Raw genomic sequence first — 14,099 nt, forward strand, 5'->3', positions numbered from 1 at the left:
TTTGTGGAAGTTGACTTCATTTCCCACTTGACTGTGAATGTGGAGATAGTCAGGCAAGACCTCTCTCAACTTCCTCTCTTACTACTTAAAATTTCAATTTTATCTGGACTTGTTATCTACTCCTTTCCTCTGTCTCACTGGTGGGGGTATAGCTTCTCCTGCTGTGTGTGTATCTCTCTCTCCAAGCTCTGTATCTCATTCTATCTTGCTTCCTCAGACATTTATGTGATTTATCACCTCCACCCATGTGCACATAATTCTGTATCTTCAACCATTTTACTAGCTCTCTTCAACTTATTGTTGGTTGAAATATTCTATAGATATCAATTATATCCAGTTGATTGAGTGCTATTGAATCCAATTATGTCTTTACTGATTTTCTGCCTGTTGGATCTGTCCGTTTCTGAAAGAGGAATGTTGAAGTCTCAAATTATAATAGGGGATTTATCTATTTTTCCTTGCAGTTCTATCAGTGTTTATCTCACATATTTTGGTACTTTGTTGTTAGGTGCATGCATATTAAGGATAGTTATGTCTTTTTGGATAATTGACCCCTTTATCATCATGTAATGCTCCTCTTTAGCCCTGATATTTTTCCTTGGTCTGAAGTCTGCTTTGTCTGAAATTTATAGCTTTCTTTTAATTCAGCTTTCTTCAGCTGAAGAAAACTTTTTCAGCTTTCTTCAGCTTCATCTTTCTTTTGATTAGTGTTAGTGTGGTATATCTTGTTCCATTCTGTTCCTTTCTTTTTTGGGTGTGTGTGTGTGTGCTGTAACATGTCTAAAACACAGCTTACTTCTCTGCCCTCAGAATCTCCCACATCTCCATGGAGGTACAGAAATTTTCTAAGTATCCTGATTATACGTTAGGCCTGTGATTCTAGATTGCCTTGAGACTCCTGGATTTTAATCTATAATGCCTATTTTTGGCTCTGAAATGCTGCTGTAGAAGGAGGCTGAGACAACTGCTCCACATCCTGTGTTAGATAGAGCATGAGCTTTTAAAACCCTGAGGCTGCTGCAGAGCTGATTTGAGGAGCATATGGGGTAATTGAGTATTGTTCAACAGACCTAATAAGGATAAGAGCTTCACATGGGGTGTATATTACTTACTGAGGTCTGTTCACCAGGAAGATTAATCTGTCACTATAATGCCCTGTGGAATGCTGAAATGTCTGGCTCTCAAGGAGAGTGACTCATAATTGATGATCTCTAAGCTAGAAATACCTCTTTTTAAAACCTTTTTTTTGTAACAATTTTATTTTATTATTATTATTTTGTGTTGAATAGAGCCACATTGGTAGTTATCTATTTTTTAAAAGAAGATTTTATTTCAGAGAGAGAGAACATATAAGCAGGGGAGGGGGCAGAGGGAGAGGGATAAGCAGACTCCCTGCTGAGCAGGGAGCCTGATGTGAGGCTCAGTCCCAGGACCCTGAAATCATGACCTGAGCTGAAGGCAGATGCTTAACCAGCTGAGCCACCCAGGCACCCTGGTAGTTATCTATCTTAAACTTTTTTTTATTGAAGTGTAATCCTTTTATTTTTAATCTCTATGTATATCTTTATATTTAGAATCACTGCATATCTATGTGTCTATTTTTATGTCAGTACTACACTTAATCTCTTGGTAACCACAAAACAAAAACCTACAATAGATACACAAAAATAAAGAGAAAAGAGCCCAATCATTACACTAAATAACACCATCAAACCACAAGAGAAGAAACCAAGAGAATAAGAAAAGAATAGAGAAGAGCTACAAAACAACCAGAAAACAATTAAGAAAATGGCAAACAAGCATATACGTATCAATAATTACTTTAAATGTAAAAGGACTAAATTTTCCAATCAAAAGAAATAGGATAGAGGAATGGATAAAAAATAATAAGATCCTTCTATATGTTGCTTACAAGAGACCTACTTTAGATCTAAAAACACACACAGACTGAAAGTGAAGTGATAAAAAATATATACCATGCAAATGAAAACAAAAAGAAAGCTGGAGTAGCAATACTCATATAGAGGCAAGCTAGACTTTAAAACAAAGACTGTAACAAAAAACAAAGGTAATTATATAATGATAAAGGGGTCAATGCAAGAAGAAGATATAATATTCATAAGTATTTATGCACCAAACATAGGAACACCAAAATATATAAAGCAAATATTAACAGTCATAAGAGGAGAAGCTGACAGTAACACAATAATAGGTTACTTTAATACCCCACTTGCATTAATAGATAATTTGATCCAGGCAGAAAATCAATATGGAAACATCAACCTTACATGACGTATTAGGCCAGATAGGTTTAATAGATAAATATAGAACATTTTATTCAAACATTGCAGAATATATATTCTTTTCAAGTGCACATGGAACATTCTCCAGAATAGTCACATTTAAGATCACAAAATGAGTCTAAGTTTGAAGTCATGACAAGCATGTTTTCTGACCACAACAGTATGAAGTTAGAAATCAATTACAAGAAGAAAGTGGAAAATCATATGATATTTGTCTTTCTATGACTTCACTTAGCAAAATATCCTCTAGATCCACCCATGTTGTTACAAAAGGCAAGATCTCATCATTTTTAATAGCTATTTTTACTATTATAGCTTTGTAATATAGTTTAAAATCAGGAAGTGTGATGCCTTCAGTTTTGTTCTTTTTTCTCAAGATTGATATTGCTATTTGGAATATTTTGTGGCTCCATACAAATTCTAAATTTGTTCTATTTCAGTGAAAAAGTCATTGGACTTATAATAGGCATTGCATTGAATCTCTAGATTGCTTTGTGTAGTATGGACATTTTAGCAATATTCATTCTTCTAATCCATGGGCACAAAAGAACTTTCCATTTATTTGTACTCTTTTCAATGTTTTGCATCAATGCCTTACAATTTTAGTGTATAGATATTTGCCTCCATGGTTAAATTTATTCCTAGGAATTTACATTTAAAGTAATTATTGATGGGTATGTATTTGTTGCCATTTTATTGTTTTCTAGTTGTTTTTGTAGTTCTTCTCTGTTCTTTTAGTATTCTTTTGGTTTCTTTCCTTGTGGTTTTCTTGATGGTTTTCTTTAGTGTAATATTTGGGGTCTTTTCTCTTTATTTTTGTGTATGTATTGTAAGTTTTTATTTTGTGGTTATAAGATTCATATATATATGTCTATTTTAAGATTATAGTTGCTTAAGTTTGTATATATTATAAAAGCACTACATTTTTACTCCTACCACGTTTTAATATTTTTGGTGTCCTATTTTACATCTTTTTATCTTGTGTAACATTTAAGTTCTTGTAGTTACAGCTAATTTGACCATTTTTGTCTTTTAACCTCCATGCTAGCTTTTTCAGTGGCTGATCCAAAACCTTTCCAATATATTTGCTTTTACCAGTGAGATTTTAAGATTTCATATATTTTCTTACTTCTAGTTATGGCTTTTTCTTTCCCATTCAGAAAAGACTCTTTAACATTTCTTAAAACATTGCTTTATTGCTGATGAATTTCTTTAATTTTTGCTTGTTTGGGAAACCTCTGTCTTTCAACTGAGAGATAACCGTGCCAGATAGAGTATTCCTGGTTTTAAGTTTTTCCTTTTCAGCACTTTAAATATATTCTGCCACTCTCTTGTGGCCTGCAACATTTCTGCTGAAAAATCTTATGGCTTTTCTCTTGTATGTCACTATTTGTTTTTCTTTTGCTGCCATTGACTCTTTTTTTTTAAGCTTTAACTTTTACCATTTTAATTATAATATATCTTGGTGTGGATCTCTTTGAATTCATCTTGTTTTGGACTCTGTGCTTCTTGCATCTGGATATTTGTTTTCTTCCCTAGGTTAGGGAATCTTTTATCCATTATTCCTTCAAATAAGTTTTCTGCCCCTTTCTCTCATTTTCCTCCTTCTGGGACCTCTTTAAAGTGATTGTTAGTATGCTTGCTTTTGTCTCAGAGGTCCCTCAAACTATCCTCATATTTTTTGAGGGAGAGAGAGAGAGAAGGAGTAGGCAGGGGCAGAGGGAGAGGGAGAGAGAGAATCAAACAGGCTTCATGCTCAGTGTGGAGCCCAATGTAGGGCTTGATTTCATGACCCTGAGATCATGACCTGAGCCAAAATCAAGAGTTAGATGTTTAACCAACTGAGCCACCCAGGCACCACATCCTCATTTTTAAAAAATTCCTTTTTTTCCCTCTTCTGATTGAGTGATTTTTCACTATCCTATCTTGCAGATCACTGATCTGTTCTTCTGTATCATCTGATGAGCTATTGATTCGTTTAAGTTATTGTATTTAAGTTATTGTATTCTTCAGCTCTAATTGGTTTGTTATCATATTTTAAAAAACCTTTGTTGATATTCTTTTTTTAAAGATTTTATTTATTTATTTATTTATTTATTTATTTATTTATTTGACAGAGAGATAGGGAGAGCCAGAGTCCACAAGAAGGGGGAATGGCAGAGGGAGAGGGAGAAGCAGGCTCCCTGCTGTTCAGGGAGCCTGATGTGGGGCTTGATCTCAGGACCCTGGGATTATGACCTGAGTTGAAGGCAGACTCTTAACTGACTGAGCCACCCAGGTGCCCTTATTTGTTGGTATTCTTACTATGTTCTTCCATCCTTATCCTGAGTTCAGTGAGCATCTTTATTACTTTACAGTGAAAACTTTATCAGTAAATTACTTATTTCTCTTTTGTTAGGTTTTCTTCCCTGGGGTTTTATCTTCTTCTTTCATTTGAAACATATTTCTCTGTTTCCTCATTTTGTTTTTCTTTGTTTTTGCTTCTATGAATTAAGCAGAACAGCTACCTTTCCTAGTCTTGAAAGAATGGTTTTCTGCAGAAACATCCGCTGTGCAGACTGCATGTGTCTGATGGCTTTGCTGGGATAGCTGGAGCTGGAGTGGCATGGACTAGGGAGTCCTAGAGCATACTACACTAGGGCTACCTTATAGGGATGGTTGGAGCTGGAGCAGGTACAGGCTGGGTAGTCTCTGATTGTGCCATTCTGGGGTTGCCTTGGTGGGATGGCTGAAGCTGGAGTGGACATGGGTGTTGGAAGGTGTTCTAGGCCATGCATGCTGAGAGTACCTTAGGGGAGTGGCCAGATCTAGTGTAGATCAGGTAGTCTTGCATGTGTTGCATCATGGCTTCTTTGTCAGGGTAGCCTGGGCTGGAGTGGGCATGGGCTGGGACAGTCCCAGGGTATGCCATGCTGAGGCCATCTTGATGGGACAGCTGGAGCTTGGATGGGCATGGATGAGTGGTGTTCTGGGTTGTGCTATATTGGGGCCACCTTACTGTGATGGATGGATGGGCATAGGCTAGGGAGGGTTCTAGTATGTGCTGCACAAGGGCTTCCTTGGAAGGATGGCTAGAGCTGGGGGTGTTGTGTATAGGATGTGCTGTGCTGTGCCAACTAGGGGGCATGGCTGGAGTTGGTGTGGTCCAGGGGCCCAGGGTGAGCTGAAGCATCCCTAGCAGACAGGTTAATGAGCCTGGACCCTGATTCCATCCATACTATCAAGATGGAGATGGGAGGATAAAAATGTCACTAACAAGTGCCTTTGATACCAGGGAGAGTTACAACAGTTCTCTGCCCATTTGGCAGATGTTCTAGAGTTAGTAAATGGATTTTATTCACTTAGAGTTTAGTTGCTTTTTTAAACTGCCTTTTTTAGGTGCACCTCAGGGTATGTGAGTCTGTGCATAGGTCCTTCAGTGATATATTTTCTATACTCAGGTTGTTGCAGTGGGAGTAAAGTTCCCTTTGTTACTGTGTCTCCATCTCTCCTACCCTTCTCTATGTGGTCCCTATATCATTTTTGTGTGTGTGCACAGAAGCTGTTCAATAAGCCCTCAGTTCTTCTTCAGGAAGAATTGCTCTATATGTAAGTATAGATTCAATGTGTCTGTGGAAGGAGGTGAGTTCAGAGTCTTCCTATGTCACCATCTTAGAACACTGTATTTTTTTTAAAAGACTTTATTTATTTATTCATGAGAGACACACAGAGAGAGAGAGAGGCAAAGACATAGGCAGAGGGAGAAGCAGGCTCCATGCAGGGAGCCCGATATGGGATTTGATCCCGGGTCCCCAGGATCACGCCCTGGGCTGAAGGCAGCACTAAGCCACTGGGCCACCGGGGCTGCCCTGACCACTGTATTTTTGCTTTCTTGATAATGTCCTTTGATGCACAAAAGTTTTTAACTTTGGTGAAATCCCCAGTTTATTTTTTCTTTTATTGCTTCCACTTTTGGTGTCATTTGTAAGAATCTGTTGCTAAATGCAAGGTCACAATAGTTGAGTTTTGCTAACACTATTTCTTTCCCCATTGAATGGACTAGCCACCCATGTATATAATCAATTAGTCATATGTGTATGGATTTATTGCTGGACTATCCTTTTCCCCCATTTATCTATATATCTATTTCTTTTAAAATATTTTATTTAAATTCAATTTGCAGATTTAGTATAACACCCAGTGCTCATTCTATATATGTTTCTATGCATTACTGCACTCTTTTGATTGCTGTAGCTTTTTAGTAAGCTTTGAAATCAGGAAGTATGAGTACTCCAAATTTGTTTCTTCTTTTTCAAGATTGAGTATTTTGGCCCCTTGTGCTTCCATATGAGTTTCAGAATCAGCTTTCCATTTCTGATAAAAAGCCTGTTGGATTGTTGATACTGATTGCATTGAATCTGTAGGTGGCTTTGGGTAGTACTGACATCTTACCAATAATGAGTCTAATAATCCATGAACATGAGATGTATTTTCATTTATTTACTTCTTTCATTGCTCTCGTCAATGTTTTGTAGTTTTCAGTGTATAAACTTTTACATCTTTCCTTAAATTTATTCCCGGGTATTTTATTCTATTTGATATTGTTGTAAATGGAATTGTTTTCTTAATTTCCTTTTGGATTGTTCATTACAAGTATATAAAGATACAACTGGTTTTTGTGGCCTAATCTTGTATTTTTGTACTTTGCAACTTTGTTGAGTCATTTATTGACTGTAGTAGACTTCTCGTGGACTTTTTGGGATTTCCTATGTATAGGAGCATGTCATCTGTAAAAAGAGATATTTTTACTTCTTCTTTCCAATTTAGATGTGCTTTATTTCTTTATCTTGTCTGTTTGAACCGACTAGAACTTCCAGTACAATGTTGAATAGTGGTAATGAAAGCAGGCATCCTTATATTTTTCTTGATCATAAGGGAAATATTTCAGTCTTTTACCACTGAGTATAATGTTAGCAGTGCATTTCTCATAAATGCTCTTTATCATGTTAAAGAAGTTCCATTCTATTCCTAGTTTATTGAATGTTTTTTATCAGACCATCTATTGAGGTGGCCACGCATTTTTTTCTTCAGTCTATTAATGTGATGAATTACATTGATTTTCATATCTTGAAGCACACTTGCATTCCTATTAGCAATAATCACACCTTGGGTAAACCTTATTGGCTACGATACTGCCACTGTGCAAAGCTCCACACTTGCATTCCTGAGATAAATCTCACTTGGTCATGGTGTATATTCCTTTTGATAAGTTGTTTTATTTGGTTAGTAGTACTTGTTGATTTTTGTGTTCTCTTCTCATAAGGGATATTGATCTATAGATTTCATGTGATGTCTTAAAAATTTTTTAAATTAAGTTTTAGATTTTATTTCTAGTATAGTTGACACTCAGTGTTATACTAATTTCAAGTGTACAATATAGCGATTCAGCAATTCTATACATTACTCAGTGGTCATCATGATAAATGTATAATTTAATCTCCATCACCTATTTAACCCACCCCCCACCTACCTCCCTCTGATAATCATTAGTTACTTCTCTGTTGTTAAGAATTTATTTCTTGGTTTGTCTCCCTCTATCTTTTTTTCCCTTTGCTCATTTGTTTTCTTTCTTAAATTCCACCTATGAGCGAAAACATGGTATTTGTCTTACTCTGATTGATTTATTTCATTTAGCATTATACTCTATAGCTCCATTCATGTTGTTGTAAATGGCAAGATTTCATTTGTTTTTATGGCTGAGTAGTATTATATATATATATATATGACATCTTCTTTATCCATTAATCATTTGATGGACATTTGGGTTTTTTCCACAATTTGGCTATTGTTGATAATGCTACTATAAACACCAGTGTGCATGTATCCTTCCCAATTAGTATTTTTGTATCCTTTGGGTAAATAATTAGTAATGCAATTGCTGGCTCATAGGCTTAGTTCTACTTTAAAATTTTTGAGGAACCTCCATACTATTTTTCAAAGAAGCTGCACCAGTTTGTATTTCCACCAACAGTGCATGAAAGTTTCCCTTTCTCTGCATCCTGTTATTTCTTGTGTTGTTGATTTTAGCCATTCTGACAAGTGTGAGATGATATCTCATTGTAGTTTTGATTTGTATTTCCCTGATGATCAGTGATGTACAACATTTTTTCATGTGTCTATTGGCCATCTGTATGTATTCTTTGGAAAACTGTCAATCCATATCTTCTGCCCACTTTTCAGTTTGATTATTTGTGTTTTGGGCATTGAGTTTTAAAAGTTCTTTATATTTTGTGGATACTAACTACTTATAAGATATGTCATTTGTGGGCTGGGAGGAGGGAGAATGGTGAAAGAGTAAGGGACCCTCATTTTATCTGGTCCCTTGAATTCAGCCACGTATCTATCAAATCATTGTAAACATTTGTGAATTCAACCTGAGATCTAAGAAAAGGATTGCTGTAATTTTACAAATAGAAAGGCAACCAGTTTTTGCAAGGCAGGAGGTGTGGAGAGTGAATCTAGGGGATATATCAGAAGATAAACCTTAGAGGAGGGAACCTCTGTATGATGGCTGCTGGAAAATGATATAGAAATGGAGTGCAAAACTGGAACTTGTAGAAGGCTGCTTCTGTGAGGGACTTCCCTGCCTGAAAGGTATTCAGGTGGCAAAGTGGGGCAGAATCCTAGGTGGGAAGGTGAGACCTCAGGATGCCCAGGGACACAAAAGGAAAGAAGATGGCTGAGTGCAGCAGAGTTCCTAGACATTGGAGTGAGGAAGCCAGCTACAATTAGTGAGCTCTGGAGTGCACTCTCAGCTAGGTCTTGCCAAACCATGAATCATGGCATGATCAGGGGACTGCTATTGAAGCAGGGCCCTGAAACGCAGTGGAGGCTTCCTCCTTCCCCCAGGAGGAGTGGCACAGGTATGCACAGGTTTGGGCAATCTCTACAGAGCAGGGCATAGTGAACAGCAAAGCCACAGTGAGAACCCCTCACCCCCCACTGAGAGGATTGGTACGGGTGTGCATTGCAGGAGTCTACAGAGTTTGGTGCACACAAAAGTGATTACTTTTCTCTGAGGGTGCACTGAAGAGTGGGAGCTGCAATTATTTAGCTTGGGGGCTGGTGATTATGGCCCTGCCATTTTAACTTTTATTTCATCCTCTAAAGCAGTGTCAAAAACCTTCAGGGAATGAAAGCCACGTAGGGCAACCCAAAGCAGCTTAAACTGACCCCAGCTTCCTGGCAAAGGGTGGTGCAACTCTGCTCAGGCAAAGACACCTGAGAATCGGCAACAGGCCCATCCCCCAAAAGACCAGCAGAAACAGGCTAATACCAAGTTTATGGATCACACAGAACTGAAAAACTCCTATGTTAGGGGAAAATAGTGTATAGAATTTGAGTTTTCTTTTCATGACTCCTTAGTCTTTCAGTTTAATTTTTTCTTCTCCTTTTTTTCCTTTTCAACTAGTTTATTTTATCAACTCTTTTTTAGCCTTTTAAAAATTTTCATTTTTACATTTACATTTTAGAGATATATTCTTCATTTTTTTGCTTCCTTTCACTGTATTTGATTTTATTATTGTATATGTATTTTTTCTTTCTTCACAATTTTGGAATCTAGTATCTGTTAGCTTATATTCTCACTTCTCCCCCCCTTTTTTTCTTTTTCAGTTTCTGATCTCTTCAGATTTGTCTAGTGTATACTTCGCTTGGATTGTGGCTGATATTTACGATATTGTTCTCTCATTCATCCATTCTTCTCTGGGAAAAATGACTAGAAGGAGAAAAATCACAACAAAAGAAAGAACCAGAGGTAATACTCTGCTATAAATTTAGTCAATATGGATATAAGTAAAATGTTGTACCTAGAATTGAGAAAAATGTATGTAAAGATACTAGCTGGCATTGAAGAAAGCGTAAAAGACACTAAAGATTATTTTAGTCAGAAATAAAATAATTAAATCTAATCAGGTCAAAATTAAAAATATTTAACTAAGATGCAATCTAAAATGCACACTCTAATGGCTACAGTAATTGAGGCAGAAGGGAGAGTCGGTGATAGAAGACAAAGTGATGGAAAGTAAGGAAGCTGAGACAAAGAGAGAAAAACAGATCATGAGAGGAGGCTTCGAGAAATCAGTGATATCATAAAGTGAAAATATTAGAATTATTGGGGTTCCAGAGGAAAAAGAGAGAGGGAGAGAAGGTATATTTGATCAAATAATAGCCGAGAACTTCCCTAATATGGGGAAGGAAACAGGCATTCATGGCCAGGAGGCACAGAGAACACTACTCAAAAATCAATAAAAATAGGTCAACAATTTAACATATAATAGTGAAGATTGCAAATTTCAGAGACAAAGAAAAGATCCTGAAAGCAGCTCAGAACAAGAGGTCCTTAACTTATAAGGGTGGAAATATTAGACTGGCAGCAGACCTATCTACAGAGACCTGGCAGGCCAGAAAGGGCTGGAATGATATTCAGGGCTCTAAATGAGAAAAACATGCAGCCAAGAATACTTTATCTAGCAAAGCTGTCATTCAGAAAGGAAGGAGAGATAAAGAGCTTCCAGGACAAGCAGAAACTAAAAGAATTTGTGATCAAATTCACAAATTTGACCAACCTTGCAAGAAATATTAAGGGGGAACATATAAGCTAAAAGAGAACACAAAGCAGGATACCAGAAAGGAAGAGAGACATTCTATACAAACAGTGATGTTACAAGTAATACAATGGCACTAAATTCATATCTTTCATGGTTACTCTGAATGTAAATGCACTAAATACCTCAATCAAAAGACACAGGGTATCAGATTGAATAGAAAAGCAAGACCCATGCATATATGCTCTCTGCAAGATACTCATTTTAGACCTAAAAACACCTCCAGACTGAAAATGAGGAGGTGGAACCATTTGTCATGCTGATGGACTTCAAAAGAAAGCTGGAGTAGCAATCCTCATAGCAGACAAATTAGATTTTTTTGGTATATTTTTTATTGGAGTTTGATTTGCCAACATATAGTATAACACCCAGTGTTCATCCTATCAAGTGCCCCCCTCAGGGCCTGTCACCCAGTCACCCCATCCTCCCACTCACCTCCCCTTCCACTATCCCCTTGTTCATTTCCCAGAGTTAGGTGTCTCTCATGTTCTGTCACCCTCTGATATTTCCCACTCATTTTCTCTTCTTTCTCCTTTAATCTCTTTCACTATTTTTTATATTCTCTGAATGAATGAAACCATATACTGTTTCTACTTCTCCGATTGACTTACTCCACTCAGCATAATACCCTGCAGTTAACAAATTAGATTTTAAACCAAAGACTGCAGTAAGGGATGAGGAGGAAGACTATATCATACTTAAAGGGTCAATCTAGCGGGAAGATCTAACAATTATAAATATTTATGCTCCTAACTTGGGAGCAGTCAATTATATCAACCAATTAATAACCAAATTAAAGAAACACATTGATAATAATACAGCAATAGTAGGAGACTTTAACACCCCACTCATAGCAATGGACAGATCATCTAAGCAGCAGAAGATCATCAAGGAAACAAGGGCTTTGAATGACACACTGGACCAGATGGACTTCACAGATATATACAGAGTATTCCATCCTAAAGCAACAGAATACACATTCTTCTCACATGCACATGGGACATTCTCCAGAATAGATCACATAGTAGGTCACAAATCAGGTCTCAAAAAGTATGAAAAGGTTGGGATTATTCTCTGCATATTTTCAGACCACAATGCCTTGAAACTTGAATTCAATCGCAAGAGAAAATTTGTAAGGAACTAAAATACTTGGAGGTTAAAGAGCATCCTACTGAAGAAGGAATGGGTCAACAAGGCAGTAAACCAGAAATTAAAAATTCATGGAAACAAATGAAAATGAAAACACAACTGTTCAAAACCTTTGAGATACAGCAAAGGTGGTCCTAAGAGGAAAGTACATAGCAATACAAGCATTTGTCAAGAATATAGAAAAGTCTCAAATACACAAGGTACCCTTACACTGAAAAGAGCTGGAGAAAGAACAGCAAATACAGTCTAAACCAAATAGGAGAAGAGAAATAATAAAGATTAGAGCAGAAATCAAGGAAACAGAAAACGAACAATAGAACATATCAACAAAACTAGAAGTTGGTACTTTGAAAGAATTGATAAAATCGATAAACCCCTAGCTAGACTTATCAAAAAGAAAAGAGAAAGGACATAAATAAGTAAAATCATGAATGAAAGAGGAGAGATCATGACCAACACCAAGGAAATATAATTTTAAGAATATATTAAGAGACACTATATGCCAACAAATTAGGCAATCTGGAAAAAATGGAAAAATTCCTGGAAACATACAAACTACCAAAGCTGAAACAGGAAGAAATAGAATACCCAAAGACACCCATAATCAGCAAGGAAATTGGAGTAATAATAAAAAGTCTCTCAAAGAACAAAAGTCCAGGCCCAGATAGCTTTCCAGGGGAATTCTACCAAACATTTAAAGAAGAACTAAAACCTATTCTTCTAAAGAAGTTTCAAAAAAAAAATAGAAAGGGAAAGAAAACTTTCAAACTCCCTTTGTGAGGCCAACAATACCTCAGTCCCAAAACCAGACAAAGATCCCACCAAAAAGGAGAATTGCATCCAATATCCCTGTTCACATGACACCAAAATTCTCACCAAGTTACTAGGCAATAAGATCCAACAGTATATTAAAAGAAATATTCACCACGACCAAGTGAGATTTATTTCTGGGCTTCAAGAGTGATTCAACACTCACAAATCAATCACTGTGATACATCACATTAATAAAAGAAAGAACAAGAATGATATGATCCTCTCAATTGATGCAGAAAAATCGTTTGACAAAATACAACATCCTTTCTTGATTAAAACTCCCCACAGTGTAGGGATACAGGGATCATACCTTAATATCATAAAAACCATCTATGAAAAGCCCACAGTGAATATCATTCTCAATGGGGAAGAAATGAGAGCTTTTCCCGTAAGGTAGGGAAGGAACACAGCAGGGATGCTTACTCTCACGATTGTTGTTCAACATAGTACTAGAAGTCCTAGCCTCAGCAATCAGACAACAAAAAGAAATAAAAGCCATTCACATGGCAAAGAAGTCTAACTCTCCCTCTATGCAGATGACATGATACTGTATATAGAAAACACAAAAGATGCCACCCTAAAATTGCTAGAACTCATACAGCAATTCAGTAATATGGCAGGATACAAAATCAATGCACAGAAAGCAGTTGTATTTCTATACAGTAGCAATGAGACTGAATAAAGAGAAATTAAGGAATCAGTCCCATTTATAATTGCTCCCCAAACCATAAAATGCCTAGGAATAAACCTAGCCAGAGAGGTAAAGGATCTATACTCTGATAACTACAGAACACTTATGAAACAAATTGAAGAGGACACAAAGAGACGTAAAAACATTCCATGCTCATGGATTGGAAGAACAAATATTGTTAAAATATTGCTCTCTGCTATCCAGGGTAATCTACATGCTTAATGCAATCCCTATCAAAATACCATCGACATTTTTTCACAGAGCTGGAAGAAGTTTCCTAAAATTTGTGTGGAACCAGAAAAGGCCCTGAATAACCACAGAAATGCTGAAAAAGAAAACCAAAGCTGGTGGCATCATAACGCCAGACTTCAAACTATTAGAAAGCTGTAATCATCAAAACAGTATGGTACTGGCACAAAAACAGACACATATGGCAGCCCCGGTGGCTCAGCGGTTTAGCGCCACCTTCAGCCCAGGGCGTGATCCTGGAGAACACAG

The 14,099-nt window shown here is 36.9% G+C and overlaps 1 pseudogene; it reads right to left on the minus strand.

Moving 5' to 3' along the window:
- Positions 1-7,377: 7,377 nt before the first annotated feature.
- On the minus strand, positions 7,378-7,492 carry LOC140628988 (U4 spliceosomal RNA; annotated as a pseudogene).
- Between the last annotated feature and the right edge of the window lie 6,607 nt (positions 7,493-14,099).

The sequence above is a fragment of the Canis lupus genome, chromosome X (assembly GCF_048164855.1).
Source record: "Canis lupus baileyi chromosome X, mCanLup2.hap1, whole genome shotgun sequence".
NCBI classification, from domain to species: domain Eukaryota; kingdom Metazoa; phylum Chordata; class Mammalia; order Carnivora; family Canidae; genus Canis; species Canis lupus.